The sequence below is a fragment of the Varroa destructor genome, unplaced genomic scaffold (assembly GCF_002443255.2).
Source record: "Varroa destructor unplaced genomic scaffold, Vdes_3.0 BEIS01000001.1, whole genome shotgun sequence".
Taxonomy (NCBI): Eukaryota; Metazoa; Arthropoda; class Arachnida; order Mesostigmata; family Varroidae; genus Varroa; species Varroa destructor.
In genome coordinates, this window is record NW_019211454.1 from 72,167,295 (window position 1) to 72,182,583 (window position 15,289).

The 15,289-nt window shown below is 40.4% G+C and overlaps 1 protein-coding gene across 2 annotated transcripts in view; it reads left to right on the forward strand.

Annotated features, from left to right (window-relative positions):
* Positions 1-5,519: 5,519 nt before the first annotated feature.
* LOC111245845 (vesicular acetylcholine transporter-like) overlaps positions 5,520-15,289 on the forward strand; it is an 84,701-nt gene continuing 74,931 nt past the window's right edge. Inside the window, exon 1 of one of the 2 annotated variants that reach the window (XM_086980787.1) lies at positions 5,520-6,077. The gene's annotated coding sequence lies outside the window, so the exon portion shown is untranslated. The remainder of the gene's footprint in view (positions 6,078-15,289) is intronic. The other variant, XM_086980796.1, reaches the window with a different exon arrangement.

Below are 15,289 nucleotides of genomic sequence, written 5' to 3' on the forward strand. Positions count from 1 at the left end.
TACTGAACGGTATCACTCGTGTTTATATGATCGTTTAATTCGTTAGTGTCCGGACAAACCGTTTAAGATACTTAAATTAGCAGGCAGCAGAGTATTAATTTACTTCTGTAAAATTTACAATAATTTTTTTCAGGTTTACTTACATTTAAATAATCTGGCGATGCTAATAATACTACAGACCCTACAGATAGCCTTCCCCACGATATTACTCTTGTTTATATTACCTTATTATAATCGTTATTAAGTCAGATTATCAAGTGCGATAAATTTTTCAAGACACAAATTTTCATTTTTAAATATTTTACCACGCACGCAGTGATTTCACTATTCAGCTTTAAAACTCACTGGCTTAATTCACTGAAAAGCTCGTATGCATCTCTGCAACTTCAACTTCTTACCACTCTGATTTGCGGATTACCTACGTACGCATCAGACAAGTTTTTGCATAGCATGTTAATAATCACTAATTTGATTCAATGGGATTAATTACGGGGTCAACCATTAGGATAAGAGCTTAGTTGGATATAACTACTAATTAGGAGAACCAAATTTTATAAGCTTTAAAGAAGACGATTTTTAGAACAATCTCCTCTTTGTCTTCTGACTAAGAATCAGCACGGGTCCTTTCATATTTGTGTGTACCAGATAAAGACAGCATAAACGGTACAGCTTTATAGCGGACAATATAAGCAAGATTACGTCAAATTTTCAATAGCCCAGAAGTTTTCAAATTTAGTACATGAGATCGCAATTAGCAAGGGACTGCCATCGCTGCGTAATAACTCATTACAACATCATACGCAAGACCGGGAAACAGTAAACATTTTTTCATGTATAGCTTTAGTTCTAATAAAAAGATATGACAATGGACTAGTACACTATACGGGCGCCGAGTGGGGACGAACTAATTTTTCCATTCGTTCATGGCACAGATAGACGCGTATAGGCCTTTCGGAAGAGTTTAAACTGCTCTCCCATTCTTGCAGCCGCATTTTTTCGGGACCTACAGATTCTAGAGTCAAATACGAAATCGGCCTACAAAATCGAAACCATCATTGCCTTGGCCCTTCGAATGCGTGGTCCCCATGAACAATCCAAAACGCTTGAAGAAGCGCACTAGACAACATTACAATTTGCCACTGTCGCCAAATACGGGCTGTGATTATGGGTATGGTTCATATCGTTCGAAAAGGCTCGCTTCTATACGAGTTGTTGTTGTTACACTCTGGTGAATAGAATCTTGAACTTTGGCTTCAAAGTAAATATTGCAGGTGAAAAAGGGTGCATTTTTTGCACTTTATTTTATTTGCGCTTTCTACGCGGCCAGAGAAAGCGACTGAATCAGCCCAGGGCGCACAGCTACAGCTGATTGGACTCCTGTAAAGCAGTTTGCTCGGCTCAAAGCTCGTATTTTAGGCTCGGAGACTGCATTCCACTTCGAACGGCGATCCGAGGCTGGCATATACCACCTCAGATGGCAGACAATTCGAAAAAAGGAACAGCGAATATTCGACTATTATCAGGTAAATTAAATCAATGAAATTTAAGAAAATATTGAGTACCCGGATGCTTCACGAGGTACCTGAAAACCACGATGAAAAGCCGCTTCTCACTGTGTCTTAGCGTTTCGCCTGCTGTCAAATAAATCATGGTAGATTTTTTAGAAGAACTTGATGTGGCAAAGGATAGCGCGTCATTTTCAGAATCTGGATGAAGATTAGCTATTATTTATGTTTATGTTCGCGTAAGATGGGCTCCACCGAAGTTAAACACTTCGTTTTTGAGTTCGGAGTCGACGGTCTCCGTATTGATTGTTCATGGCTTCTGAAAGTCCCAAGAGAGATTCCCAGAAGGCAAGCCGGAAGATTCATAATAGGGCTTGGATTTGAAGAGTTCGAGATTCATCAAGTAAATCCAAAAAACCATTTTTGATAAACCTGGATCTCTCATATGGAAATTAATAACCTTCCTGCAACACAGAACATAAATTACCTATCGGGTCATCCATATAAGCTTTAACGGTTAGTCCTTGTGAGTTTTTTTGCGCCGTCTGGCACCACTGTCCATTTTGAGCCCTTGAATTTTGGAGACTCCCGGGCTGCTGTTAGCCCAAAATTTAACTCCGCTGGAATTCTTTGCATGTAGCTTAGCTGAGCGCCATTCTAATCGGTTCACATTTACCAATATTGCTTAACGCGCAGTTGCTATTTGCGGATTGAAACGTCCCCGTCAAAAAACCTACTTCTAGCCTGCGCGAAAAATGTTGTTAGAAACGACCTATAGGAGAGAAACGGGATTCAAGTTCCTTACATTTTTTTATGACAGTTAAAGTATACATTTCAAATACGCAGAGCCAACGCTGGACGGACGACTGCACTTATCTTTATACCATCCTATGGCGATGCTGTGTTCATCTAATGATTTGGTGGAGTCTATTTTGCAAGCATAGTTTAGACGGTAATGATCCTTTATGCTTTAGTACATGTTGGACAACTGCACTTAAACCAACGACCTCTGGCTTCTTTAATGTAAAAAACTTATTCTGTGTTGTCTAAAACTATCTTTAATAGTACTCACTAAATCAGCGTACACGGAACTATCGCATTTACTGCCGAATTGCGCGGTCTTAATTAACTAAATCGGTCAGTACAACCAGTCACTGCATACTTATCTATGCTGATTTTTATCATAATTTGACCTATTGATGACCTTTTTCACAAGCCTTTGTTTTAAAGCAGTTTCTCTTAATTACTGCTACGATTAGCTGTATTAAAATGTAATTATACCACAAAACTGATGCTGAAACCTGTTGTTGGATAGGGCCAATTTGACGGATTCGTTTTTCAATCAGAATAGAAGGTGGCCCACACAGATAGGAAATCTGGGTCACCTCCCACATCTCTGCCAGAAAATTAGTTCTTGTGTAAGGAAAGGGGCCAGTGAACTCGCGTTTTGAAGGAAGCGAGTCACTAAATAGTTAGATCGTATAGAAATAGAAAAATTAAATCGCATAATGACAAACGTGGTAAATCGAAGACGGTAACTTGCATCCGTAAGCCAGCTAGATGCCACTGTTGGCGTACTTTCGAGTGTGTACCAAACTCGAATTAGTTATGGGGAACATAGAATATAGAGGTTTTTCATGAGAAGAAGCTTGGATATGATTTATCATGCATTTCAAACCTTGCTGCAACGTCACGCGTCTTGTTCGTACAGGTCAGGACTCACGAAATCTCCGATATGTACTTCCTCCTCTAATGTTTGTAACTGTAGGTTGTAAAAACTGTAAATTGAAAATTTGTGTTTTTCACGTGATACGCTCAGCTTTATTATAAAGGGTCATTGGACGTGGGCTCGTTGGGCTTCATTTTGTACTACGATGTCGTGTTTGTTATTGCTTGTATCCATGTTTGTAATATATCCGTTAACTAAAAGATTAACTAGCCAAAGATCGAAAAAGCAGTATAGAAAATACTTCATTGTGGTCCGGAAATAACGGGATTGCATTTCTAATTCGATTCCATCTTACCTTTAGGTTATCGACTCTAGATTTTAAATCTTATCCTGATCGAAAGTTTAACGAGCTTTATCGAACTGGCCCTTTTTCAATGATAATTCCGTTGATCGTATCGTACCTTGAAATAATGAAAAGCTAGAAATTGGCTAGCATTTTTCGCATATACATATATATATATATACACTTAGATGCCTTTGAGAAAAGCCGCAAACTGAAGGCTAAGAGTAGATTTGGACAACGGGTGTGAGTAAGACGGACTGGAATCTCCCTGACGCGATGTCACAACTATAATAATAATAAAGAGACTTATTTGAAATTATACTTTCATTGATTCATTAACCCAGGGAAAGAGAATTTAGCGTTTAAGTCGCTTACCACAGTACTCATCAACGACGCAAGTGGTCCTGACCGGGAGACCTAAAATACGGTAGGGTCTAGGTTAAGCATACTTTTTTCAGTTTAATGGTACCCTCTTTTATTTGCATCAATGCTTTTACTTTTTAAACATTATAACTTAATACTTTTATATCGGTCTTTGATTCTACGTTTCACTCGAATGTTCACACTTCAACCCCTTGCCACCATATACGTTACATACAAAGCGATTTATTTACTAAGTTGACGCGTCATGTTTGTTTAGAGTAAATATTTATGACTGCCACCTTATAATGCTCCGAGGTTTATAATGTTGAAGAATGACGTACAAGTTACCCCAATAACCCACTATATTATAATTTAGTGCAGTAATTTCATCCATCCTCGTCCATTTCGTCCATCTTGGAGATCTAATCCGCTAAGAATTTATTTTCATGACAATACAACTCTGACCAACTAATTAAGGTCAGTAAATCACTAAGCCAAAATTGATCTTCGTAAAGCATAGCTCTATATGTACCCTTCACGGAGCTTCGTATCTACAGTTGTGATGAAACGTCTTGCAATTCCTTGTACTATTCTGGAATATACTTTTATGACTGGTAGAATCTTTCAGTCTTCTGTTCTCTTACAAACCTGTACGTTACGAAGTACGCCAATGTGCAATACGCATTGACCTGATAGCATACATGAAGATCCTTTCTTTATTTCAGGCCAGCTTGATTTTCATATCCTCACACATTTACGTGCTAAAAATAATTCTGGTTATATCAGAAAAGCTTTTCTCAGTACTCGCAACGAGCTTGTTAATAGAGCCACTAATATGTCGCGTTTTTTTTGTATGATCCTTAAAGACAAGCCTCATTGTCGTGCGCATACTCTCAGTAGCCGTCCTCAGCTGCATCTGTCTTTTTATTATTAGCTCTTATAACACTTGGCCTTTTCGCATTCGGTATAAACAAAAGCACTCGTCAATTGTTACTCTTCCCCATTTGTTGGAGAAATTTAGCGGAAATATTAGTTTCTGGATCGCTACTATGCAGTCTTTTACCTATGTATTAACAAACATCTAGTTAACTTTTAACTTGATTTTTTCAAATTCAATATAAGATGGCACCTGTTCAATAAATGCTTAGACCCGATTTTTATTAATCCTGTGCTTCAGTTTGTAGACTTGTGATAGATACATCGTAAAATTGCCCGATTTTTTTCAACCATCAAGGACCACTAAAAGTCTAATGGGATGACTATACTAAAAATACTCACGTTGACATTTCTTATATAAATTATTGCCAACGTACCGTAACAGTCGATATGTTTGCACGCCTAAGCCTTACCGTGATTACCTTTATTAGCAAACCCCGACTTCGGGACATGTCCAGGTTTTTGAGATCAAAGTTTCTGCTTTTGCTCTAGTTATATGAAAATATGTCGGCTTGAATACGATTGTTGGACTGCACATAGAGAGAATATGCCCCGGTAATCATTAAACAATAAATAAAGTTGCTGTAAGCTAGTGTTCTGATTTCTTTTCTTGGTCCTTTTTATTCTAATGTATGAATTAATACTAGCTGGCTGCGGCTCTGATCTCCGGCCCTTCGTTCGTTGGGGACTTCGTGCCCTTTCCTCTGTACCCTTCCTTGAATTGCCCTCCGCAGACATGCCCTCGCTTATAATCCGAGTATTCCAAGCTGGATCGTGGGTCGAAAATGGCGGCCTGGTCCCCCAGAGCAGTTGGATCGAGCGGGGGGAACGGTTGCCCGACTGACTTCGCTCTCACACATACACGTGCTAGAACGACCCGTTCGTCAATGGACGAGGAAGGAATCGATGAAAACCGCCATAGGTTACTATAGATAAAACAGGCGCTCGGCCACAGAACAAGCAGTCAAGCGGACTCTAACAATATTTTGATAAACATTAGGCATCAGATTATCGTATTTGTGGACAATTGTGTGTGTTTGTTCGTGACTTCAGATTTCTTGTCATTATATAGGTGCTGATCCATTTGTGTCTTGGTTGGCCGCATAAAAATATACAATGATGTACATAAAAAAAAAGGTTCAGTTTACTTAACTCTTTACCAGTAGGATGTCTGCGGCATTCACGAAAATCGCAAGCGGCACGCACAAATGGAGGAAAAACGCGAACTCGCTACAGCAAAAGAGATGCTACGATTCAATGGGTACGTATTTATGAAATTTTCTTGTTATTGTTGAATCGAAGAATTTGTAAAAAGGGAAAAATATGTTTATATGAAGCTGTATTCTTAATTTTAATGGAATAGAACTACTAATAGAAAGTGTTCTGCTTTCCGTAAACGGACAAACGCCATCAGCACACAAGAGTCGCTGGACATAGCTTTTCGTTGTAACATTAGGTATCAACTTTTGGTTAATGAATACAATGGGCAACCATAGTCAGACTTACTTGTTTTGCAAAGAACTTATGCTAAGCCTGAATCGTAGCACGACATGATTACATAAAACAAAATAAGTTTCGACTAGTCGACAAGGTCATCTCAAGACTGCTTTTGTAGCATCTATAACTCAAGGTTGTATTGTTAGTTTGATTTAGTAATGAAATTTTCCAAGCATCAAAATGTACTATTTCTTGTCCTTATAATTATACAAACATCTTAAATAAAAGCTATGTTTATTAGGGACTACTTACCCCTTATTTAATGTTATTCAAATGCTAGACCTCAGTAATATAATAACTACTATCTTGATTAAATACTTAACATTTCTGAGGAATCTGCGTATTTTTGAAATGGTGCATAAAATAATATAGGATAGTAAAATTAAATAGAAATCAAAATTGCCCACTAGTAGCACACCGGTGCAATTGTTGTTTCTTTTTGTTTTTGTTATTTTCCGGGCTCTGGCATGACAAAGAGCTTTTCGAATCCACTGGCCCACACTGTACATTTGTATTGGTTATATGGAAGTCACAGCTTATATATGGTTTTGTTTACTTCGATTTCACTAACATAATAACATGACAGCGCCTTGATACGCTTTCTTTACTTTGCATTGAATATCTCACTTCATCTAAAAGATTTTTAGAACTTTGCCAGGAAGTCAGGTGTCAATATCTAAGTTCTATTTGTGTATATACATAGAAACTTGTCCCTAATAAAAACTAATTAGTAACGGCCAGCAAAAGCTGCATATTCGTGTTTGCAGTAGGCTTTCTTTAAAACGATATCTCAGGCTTTTGCGGACACATTACCGACACGCCGACGCACCATGCCTTCGTAAAGTTTATCTAGCCGTATAGTTTGGTATATACCGTTAGATTTCGGATCTACCAGTGATATATTGTCCGAACTCCCTGGAGCTGTCAGAAACCATGTTAGATCTTACGCTGAAATTGAATTATACGCTTTCCAAATAAAAGGCTTCGGTCGCAACTGTCTAGCCTTTTTCAATACCTGCAAGGTCAATGCTTAATGCATAGTGCTTAGCGCAAAAATCGGTTCCTCTTATCGTAATCATATGAGTAAACACGGCATAAATACACTAAACTCTTCATTTTCTTGTGCTTTATTCCAGCCTGTAAATTTATCAAATTTTACGTATTTGCAGAGGTACATAATCAGGTCGCCTTCATACTATATAGGACTTATAAGGATGCACTGTTTAGGCAAAGTGGACAGGCAATTACATAAAAATGTCAGTGTGTTATTGAACTCTTCACTGGTCCATAGTTCCTGTTTTAACGACGCTTTGCTTCGAAGTTGTTGTGTTCACTTATTTCCTGGATAGGGACGTTGTTATTGCATGCGACTAGGTCCTTCTCTCTAAGCTATTTGTTTCCTCATTATTGGGTGTCTCTTGCAGTATTAGGGCTGTGCTGTGAGCGTCTGTCGTTATCCACCAGCCAAGCTGCCGCTGCTTATAGATATACTAAGGCTATAACGTTGTTGATGATGATGGTAGTGACGGCAGAGTAAAATGATGGTAGTGGCGGAAGGCAATCTATTTGTTCGGCTCTGTTCGGTGCAAGAGTGACTGCTTTGGCGCCCCGGGGCCGCGGCCGCCGCTCATGCCAGCTTTGGCAGCAGCAAGGATGGCCTACTGAAGACGACCGTTGCTGGAGGCACGAACCGAGGCAGCGAAGCAGCGCGTGAGTTTTTCTGCCGCGTCATGCCCCCAGAGACTCAGCTGCAGAGCGGCCAAGCAGCCGACTGCCTGAGGGAAATTGGCTGCCCCGACCCCGTCCCAAAATCTCCTAACCCATCGACCGACAACCCTAACTCACTCACCGACTCATCCGAACTCCTAGGCCATTCCTAAATCGAAACCTCCGCGTTCCCTCTTCATCCAGGAGTGTTAGTATCCCTTCAACGTAATATCTGTCAAGCGACTTTTCTAGTGTTGGTGTTCGTCTTTCTCTTCGTTTCTCCAGCTCGCGGTGACCTTTTTGCAGGCAGGAGTTTTTCCGCAGAGCCTGATTCGCTCTATGGCAGGATCGACGCGCTCGTGTGCTGACGCCAAGCCGATCGCCTGCACCGATAGTTGTTCGACAGGCACAAGCGGCCATGCTTAGCTCTGCGTGCTCAAAACTGCAACGGGCTGAATCCAGCAAGGACAACCCCTGCGCATCCTTATGGTGTCTTAGTCGTCGTTGACAAAGTTGGCCTAACGTAGTTCGGTTTGCTAGGTAAATAAGCATTTTTTCGTCTTTTCTTTCGGACGTCTATATCCTCATCCGTTCACTTTGCCTAGATAGATACGAAGCCGGTTATGGCTTCGACACGAACTGTGTTGTGTTCGCTTGGGAAAAGCATAAAAAGAGCGGAAGGTGCGAGGAAGGAACCAGGCCAATCGTGGGGGAACATAAGATACTGCTGATGCAGGCCTTGATTCGCTATATATATATATATATATATATATATATTTGGATAAGGTTTGCCATGGACAAAACAAAACTACACATATAGAAGAGGACGATACTGTAGTCCTTCGACTGCATGTATACAATGACTGCTGGAGAGTGTAAGAAACAGAAATGGACATACGGAACATGAGTTACGCTGGCAACAGCACTACCATGTGCTAGTGTGGTTTATAGTGTCGACGCAGCAGAAATATCGTCAATACGGTATTGGTGCAAGCAAGAGCCTTGCTCGGCTGATTCACTGCGGTTGCTATGCTATCGACTAGAGTTACTCCACTCCGTGTGTTAGCACACCGCAGGTAGAATATGGATCAGCAAGTCGTATATAGTTCGCAGTACAAGCGTACGTATGAATAGCTCTACATTGGGTTCGTTACCATAGTTTCTGTCTACGTTCTATTCACGACTTTTGCCTAGCTCAGTGAGAAACGAACTTGGTTCTATGAAAAATGAAAACTTCTATAGACCTCTACAATTTGACATTCTGTTTTTGACCAGCCATTGTACTATCGAATGCATCTTCATCCATGGTATCAAAGTAAGTAATTGATGGCTATTTGGAACTTTTGGAAACTTTTTTTTATGGCGTTCTATCGTATATCGACCGCGCGTTTATCACTGTATCAGGCTCGTACAGGGCGTCACCTTCTCTGGTTGAGCTTATACTAAACATTTTTATAAGGATTGCATTTACTAACGCTTGCGCTCTTTCATATAGGATCGGAGTTCGGCTGAATTCGGTCGTTCGCCGCCCGCTTTCGAAACATCTATAGGGCTCCAACAACACGCAGTAGAAAACCCGCACCTTTAGCGTAACGGTTTGGTGGAAAGCTATTTTGTATTTCGAAGTAGCTGATGGAAAATAAATTGTGAATAGGCTTTACTGAGAAATAGAACGATGCCGCTATCGTTCCGAACGTCCTGCGCATCGAGTGCTTTTCTGGCTACACAACGTACCTATTAGACCTTTACAGGACATGAAACGACTGGTTTCATTAAGTTGTACTAAGATCTTGGTATTAGATAAGCAAAGCTAAGGCAGGCAATGAACAACCTAACAAATTGTGCTCATATAAGTAGGTTAGGCATTTTTTTTTTACATTCTCAAGTAGGTTTTTATATCAGTGGGTTCGACGGGAGTTTTGTTGAATCGCTAATCAAACATATTTCCCAGTGTTACGAGATGGGTGAAAAAACAAAGCGAAATGAGCTTACCTTACTCCTCTGGTCTTGGCCTGGTGGTTTTTTTCAGAGAAAAAAGAGCAAACATCCGGTTGACATATTAAAAAAATATATTGCTTCAAATGTGATGAATGGTGTTTATTAGTTAAAGGGTGAGATGTAGCTGACCGAAACCATAGTTTGTGGTCCAGTGAACAGGAACGATCAGATCTTTTATCTTACAGAGAGAGACTTTATTGGTGTTTTGCTTCGTTTTAGTTGCATATCAAAAGAAATGTCCATTGAAACTAGATCTGGTCACGTGCGGAAGGAAAGTGGGTGCGAGCAATTTATTTCTGCAAGAGACAGGTACCTTCACTCAATAGAAAGGCAGTCCCTAGAACGAACGACGGTTACCCCAAAGCAGCAATGGTGTACTCCATCGAGCGACAAAAGAATATGGGGGAGAGTCTAAAACAAGCCTATCGAACTATGGTCCATGATGTCAGTTTACGAACAGTAGGGAAAGAGGTGCGGGAACCGGCCCGTCTGGAGGCCATGAGATGACGCGGACGAGTATCAACGACTGGAACCGTTAAAGTTAAAGATGCTGAAGAGGTCGGAAGTCAGGCCAAGCCAGTCAATCCCAGAACGTTCGTTCTGTGAGGTGTTAGTCGCCAACCGGTATGGTAGACATACATTAATTTATAATTTTCATATGTTTGTACTGGTTCACTGGTGTACTGGTACTAACGTAATTTTGTTCAGTGACTATGATAATATATGTTCGATGTGTTAGCTAGCTTTAGAATCTACCATACACATAGAGAAATGATATAGAAACGGATAGAACATGATAGCTCGACTGTTTTATCAGTTAGTTCTGTATACCTGTACACGATGGAGCGCTTTAGCAGATGCAGTAATGGCCATCAACCTTTGTTTAGTTAACTTATAATATATTGTCACGGGTCGACATTACGTTACATTGAATGTGAATTTTCTTGAGGTTATGGTAACTAAGTCGAAGTAACTTTGTAATACTGCTCCGTTTTTTACTTCATTCGACATCGTCTTGAACATATTAATTAGTCGGAAGAATACGCGAAGTGCAATACCAATAGCCAAATAGAAATATAGTGTCTGCTCTAACAGAGCTCTCCACTGATGTAGAGTAAATGAAAAAGTTCGAGTTCTCGACAGTCCTTACTCGCAGTGCTATATTTTCTGCCAGGGATATCTATATTTCTTCTACGAGTGCTTTGTTGTGAACAGACATGTACCGCGCAGAACTGGTGGAACTTGTAGGTCTGGGACTCAAATGGGCAGGGAACATCAAATTAAGCGATTTTTAACGCATGGCTACCCTATAGCCGCGAGGGAAGTAACCCCCCTAGCAGAACAGGTTAAAACTGACAAAGGGCGTTCGGAACTAAGATGAGAGGACATCAGATAGGAATACCTAGAATCCAAATAGAGTTCCTCCCAATATTGCAACTTGCGACCAGATTTAGCTGCAACACATATGAGCGCGTAGCACTGGGTAAATCGATTACCAGATGATTCTAGCGTTGCTAGATCAATCAACGAGATGCGGCGTTATGTTATGGCCTTTATGACAACAAATAAGGACAATCGCAACATAATTTATGTGGTGGTCATAAAGATGATCATCATTTAAGTTAATCGAAATGTAGTGCAGGTTTTATGTTGATTCTGCCTAATAAATAAGCTCAAAGTATTCGTGTCTAGGGAGGACAGTTCCTCGAAACGATCTCATATATGTTTACGCTTCAAGTGCGACGCACAAAGTTCTCGGTCATATACACATGATGCTATTTGCTTTTTATTGCGTAACGGTAATATGCTATTATATTATTTTATATATTAACTGAAGTTGACGCCCGTCTTTCAATCGTTGCCACTTTGTTCCAAATATTTGATCAGCTAGGCTACACAATATAATACTATTTAAGGTATTTATAGCGTCAGATGTTCCTACGCTCGGCTTTTTGTCTTATTTAATTGGCTTTTATCATTATTTCAAAAATAATTACCGCTTCTTATCTATAGGTCTATGCCGATCCAGTTCTCAACCGAAGAAGGTCACGATAATTAAACTTCCACATACGTTGCCATTTTCAAATATAGATAATTTGGGAGGTTGTGAAAACATTAACTTCAAAACATATCATTTGAAAGGAAAAATTATTGTAAATTGATTGCCTCAAATTCGTCGTCAAGGGTTTTTTTATAAGTGTGCTTTCTACTTACGTCAATGTTTCGGACTCGCTTGCCTCGTTGAGCAGTTATGCCGCTTGAATTTGCATTTGTACTTTGCCATATTCTTTTTTCCTAGCTTATTTCGATCGAGGTGCTCGGTTCATGATCTGCGAAGCGAAATATCATCATTGCCGTGCGTTGTATCATGTGACTGAGTTCAACGGTGGACGATGAACAGAGTCGTCCCGTTAGCCTTATGTATCGCTCATTGTTAGTCAGAAGAAGGCCCTATACTCTAGCTCAGGGTCACGCATCGTTTTGCTAGTGCCGTACGCCTTAGCGATGAATTTGTTCATCCTTTGAATTCTCGTTGTCGTCTGCTGTCGACGACGGTCCCGTGACGGTATCCCTGATATCCTTTCTCTGCTTTTATTTCTTATGTTCTCTTACTTTTGCCGCATGAGAGTCTAATACAGCGCAAGGTTTCATCGCCAAACATGACAAAGCATATCCATCCTTCTAGGCACCCCTTTGGTCCCGCTCCGACACTACTGCCGCCGTCGGCCTAGGGGATTCTTTCGTCCTGCATCCCCTCGTTTAAACAGAAAGATCGAACTGTGTCTGTCTGCAAGTGCGTGAATTGTGATCCGGGATAAGCCATTTATTCCCTTTTCCACTGGTGACGACGCCCTTGCGTCAGGAAATAGTTCTAACATTTCGTTCTGGGACGTGCCGAGAATCATAATGATCCTTCGACACTATCGGCTCGAACAGGATTGGAGATCAAAACGAAGATGGAAACTTCAGAAGCCGCTTCGGGCGAAGGATTCAGAAGTTTGAGCACGGAACGAATGCACAATCCACAAGTTCGCGAATGCCACCGCTGCTGCCGCCGTCGCCGTCGCCGCCGCCGCTGTTGTTTAATTAGGCAAAACAGACGATTGTGTTCATTATCACAGTGAGCCATATATATGTTACGTGCTTTCGGTTGTGAATGCTCTCACGAAGAACACCTCGCGTGTAACGCAAACTGGTTAGGATGGAGTAGCGATGATCGCATGGCACGCGCGCGTAATTCAAAAAAGGTTAAAACCTTCTCAATACGAATATACAATACACTGCTCTAGGAACTAGAGCGATTTAATTATTTGAGCTGATTGTCTCAAAAGGAACTTGTCATTTCTTTTTTTATTCTTGGCATTACGACTATTAGAACCGTATACGTACATGGTCATTATGACCATTTTGTATGAACATTTTGTTAACAATGTGTTTTGACAAAACACCATTGAAGTATCATTTCGGCGCCACTCACACGGCGATGTCTACATTGTTCCCTGTATTCTCGTCTGCAGTTATATCCATTTATATAATCGTACTCAGGAACAAAAAAGTGCTCCAATAAACAGGACCTATTTAATGGTTACTAGCATGTTTCGGGTGGCCATAGCGCACACACTTACGTTCATCTACAATCTGGTCTTCAGTCAATTCGTGCTGATAAATCGACAATTAGAAAAAAATAGAATACTGCAGACGCATATGCTGAGTTAAATTATGTTCGTAACGAGCCTAGGCTTGAGCTTCACCCTTATCAGGGCAGAAGCGCTCTAATCGTGGGCTCTACTTCGTTTATGAGGGTACAGTCTGCTCTTCCACACTCAAACTGGATTATATTTGGCAGAAACATAAATTTACAAAATATAACATTATTTTATGTGGCTTTGAGCCGTTTTCCTTATCATGACTAAGACTGTCCTCACCCAATTTTTTGACAAACGGACATTATTTTCTAGATATAGTTCATTATAGCTGTTATCAGCCAAAGTCTTTTACATTGAACCCCCTGTTCGGAAAACAACACAGCCTTTTCTAAATATAAGTTTCGTCCAAATATTAAGTAGCTCAACATTATTGGAGTTATTATTTGTTACCGAAATTGTAAAACATAGACCAGTTCATAAGACATAGATCAATTCATGAGTAGACATACTTTAAAGTTAAACTTAACAACATAGTTGAAAATTGTTTGTTTGCAGTATTGAAATATATTTATCTCAAAGACGAATCTGTATAAATATAGACTTTTGGCTGCTTATAATTAAGTTGTAAGTGGGAGAAGTTTGGATTGCACAATTTAAAGTATCGGGAGGTTCGGTATTTCAACTAATTAAGATCAGATTTTTATATCAGCACGCGTTCGTCCACTGACCGATGGGTTCGTTGGGGAGTTTTCTTAGCTTGTCGATGGGTGGACGGGTGTACGCATTAGCCAGGTCTCTCAGTGAGAAAACTAACGAGGTAGGGGTTGCTGTTGTTGCGATCCTATAAGCGTTGTGTAAACACATTTCTTTGATGGTTTTGTTAATTATTTCATTAAGCATGATCACGCTTAATTAGCAACTGAAGAATCCGACAATATTCAACCCTATATTATCGCCACGTCGGATATCGCCGCTAGGCATTCCATCCGATGGCCGGCTCGAACGGAGTCTGTCTATACCCGGATGCAAATATAGACTACGACGTGCCCCTAAGATTAGCACGCGAAGACGTTACCTACTATGCTAGCACGGGAGTTGACGGTCCAAGTGGACAGACGTGGCGTATAAGCATTGCATACGCGTGTTGGTAAAGCGGCTCACACAAAAGTCCAACACACTTAGACAGACCCAGAAGTAAAAATTTTAATTAAATATAGTAATAAAGTAAATTTATTATTGACTTCTCGTTCGGTCCTTGTCGCTGGACACGTGTCCTTTCCACCGCATGTGCATTTACGTTAGCAATCGCTGCCACAGCCCGGCTCTGACGGGACGTCGTTCGGTTAACGGACGCCCTCAAAAAGAGTAAATCAAAAATGGCGACTGATGAAGCAATACAATAGCTAACGGACCATCGCGCGGAGCGAGACTGCCAAATTTTCCACATCGTATGACCGAGTTATATGAGGCAAATGGGTCATGTGCTGTCAGCATCTTCGCGCAATAGTTTTAAACTGATTTAGATGGCAAAAGGTAAACGAATGCTGATCTATAAACGTAATTTGTAGACACACTTTCGGCCCTACTGTTGATTCTTTAAAAAGCTATTGTTGATTTGTGTCAG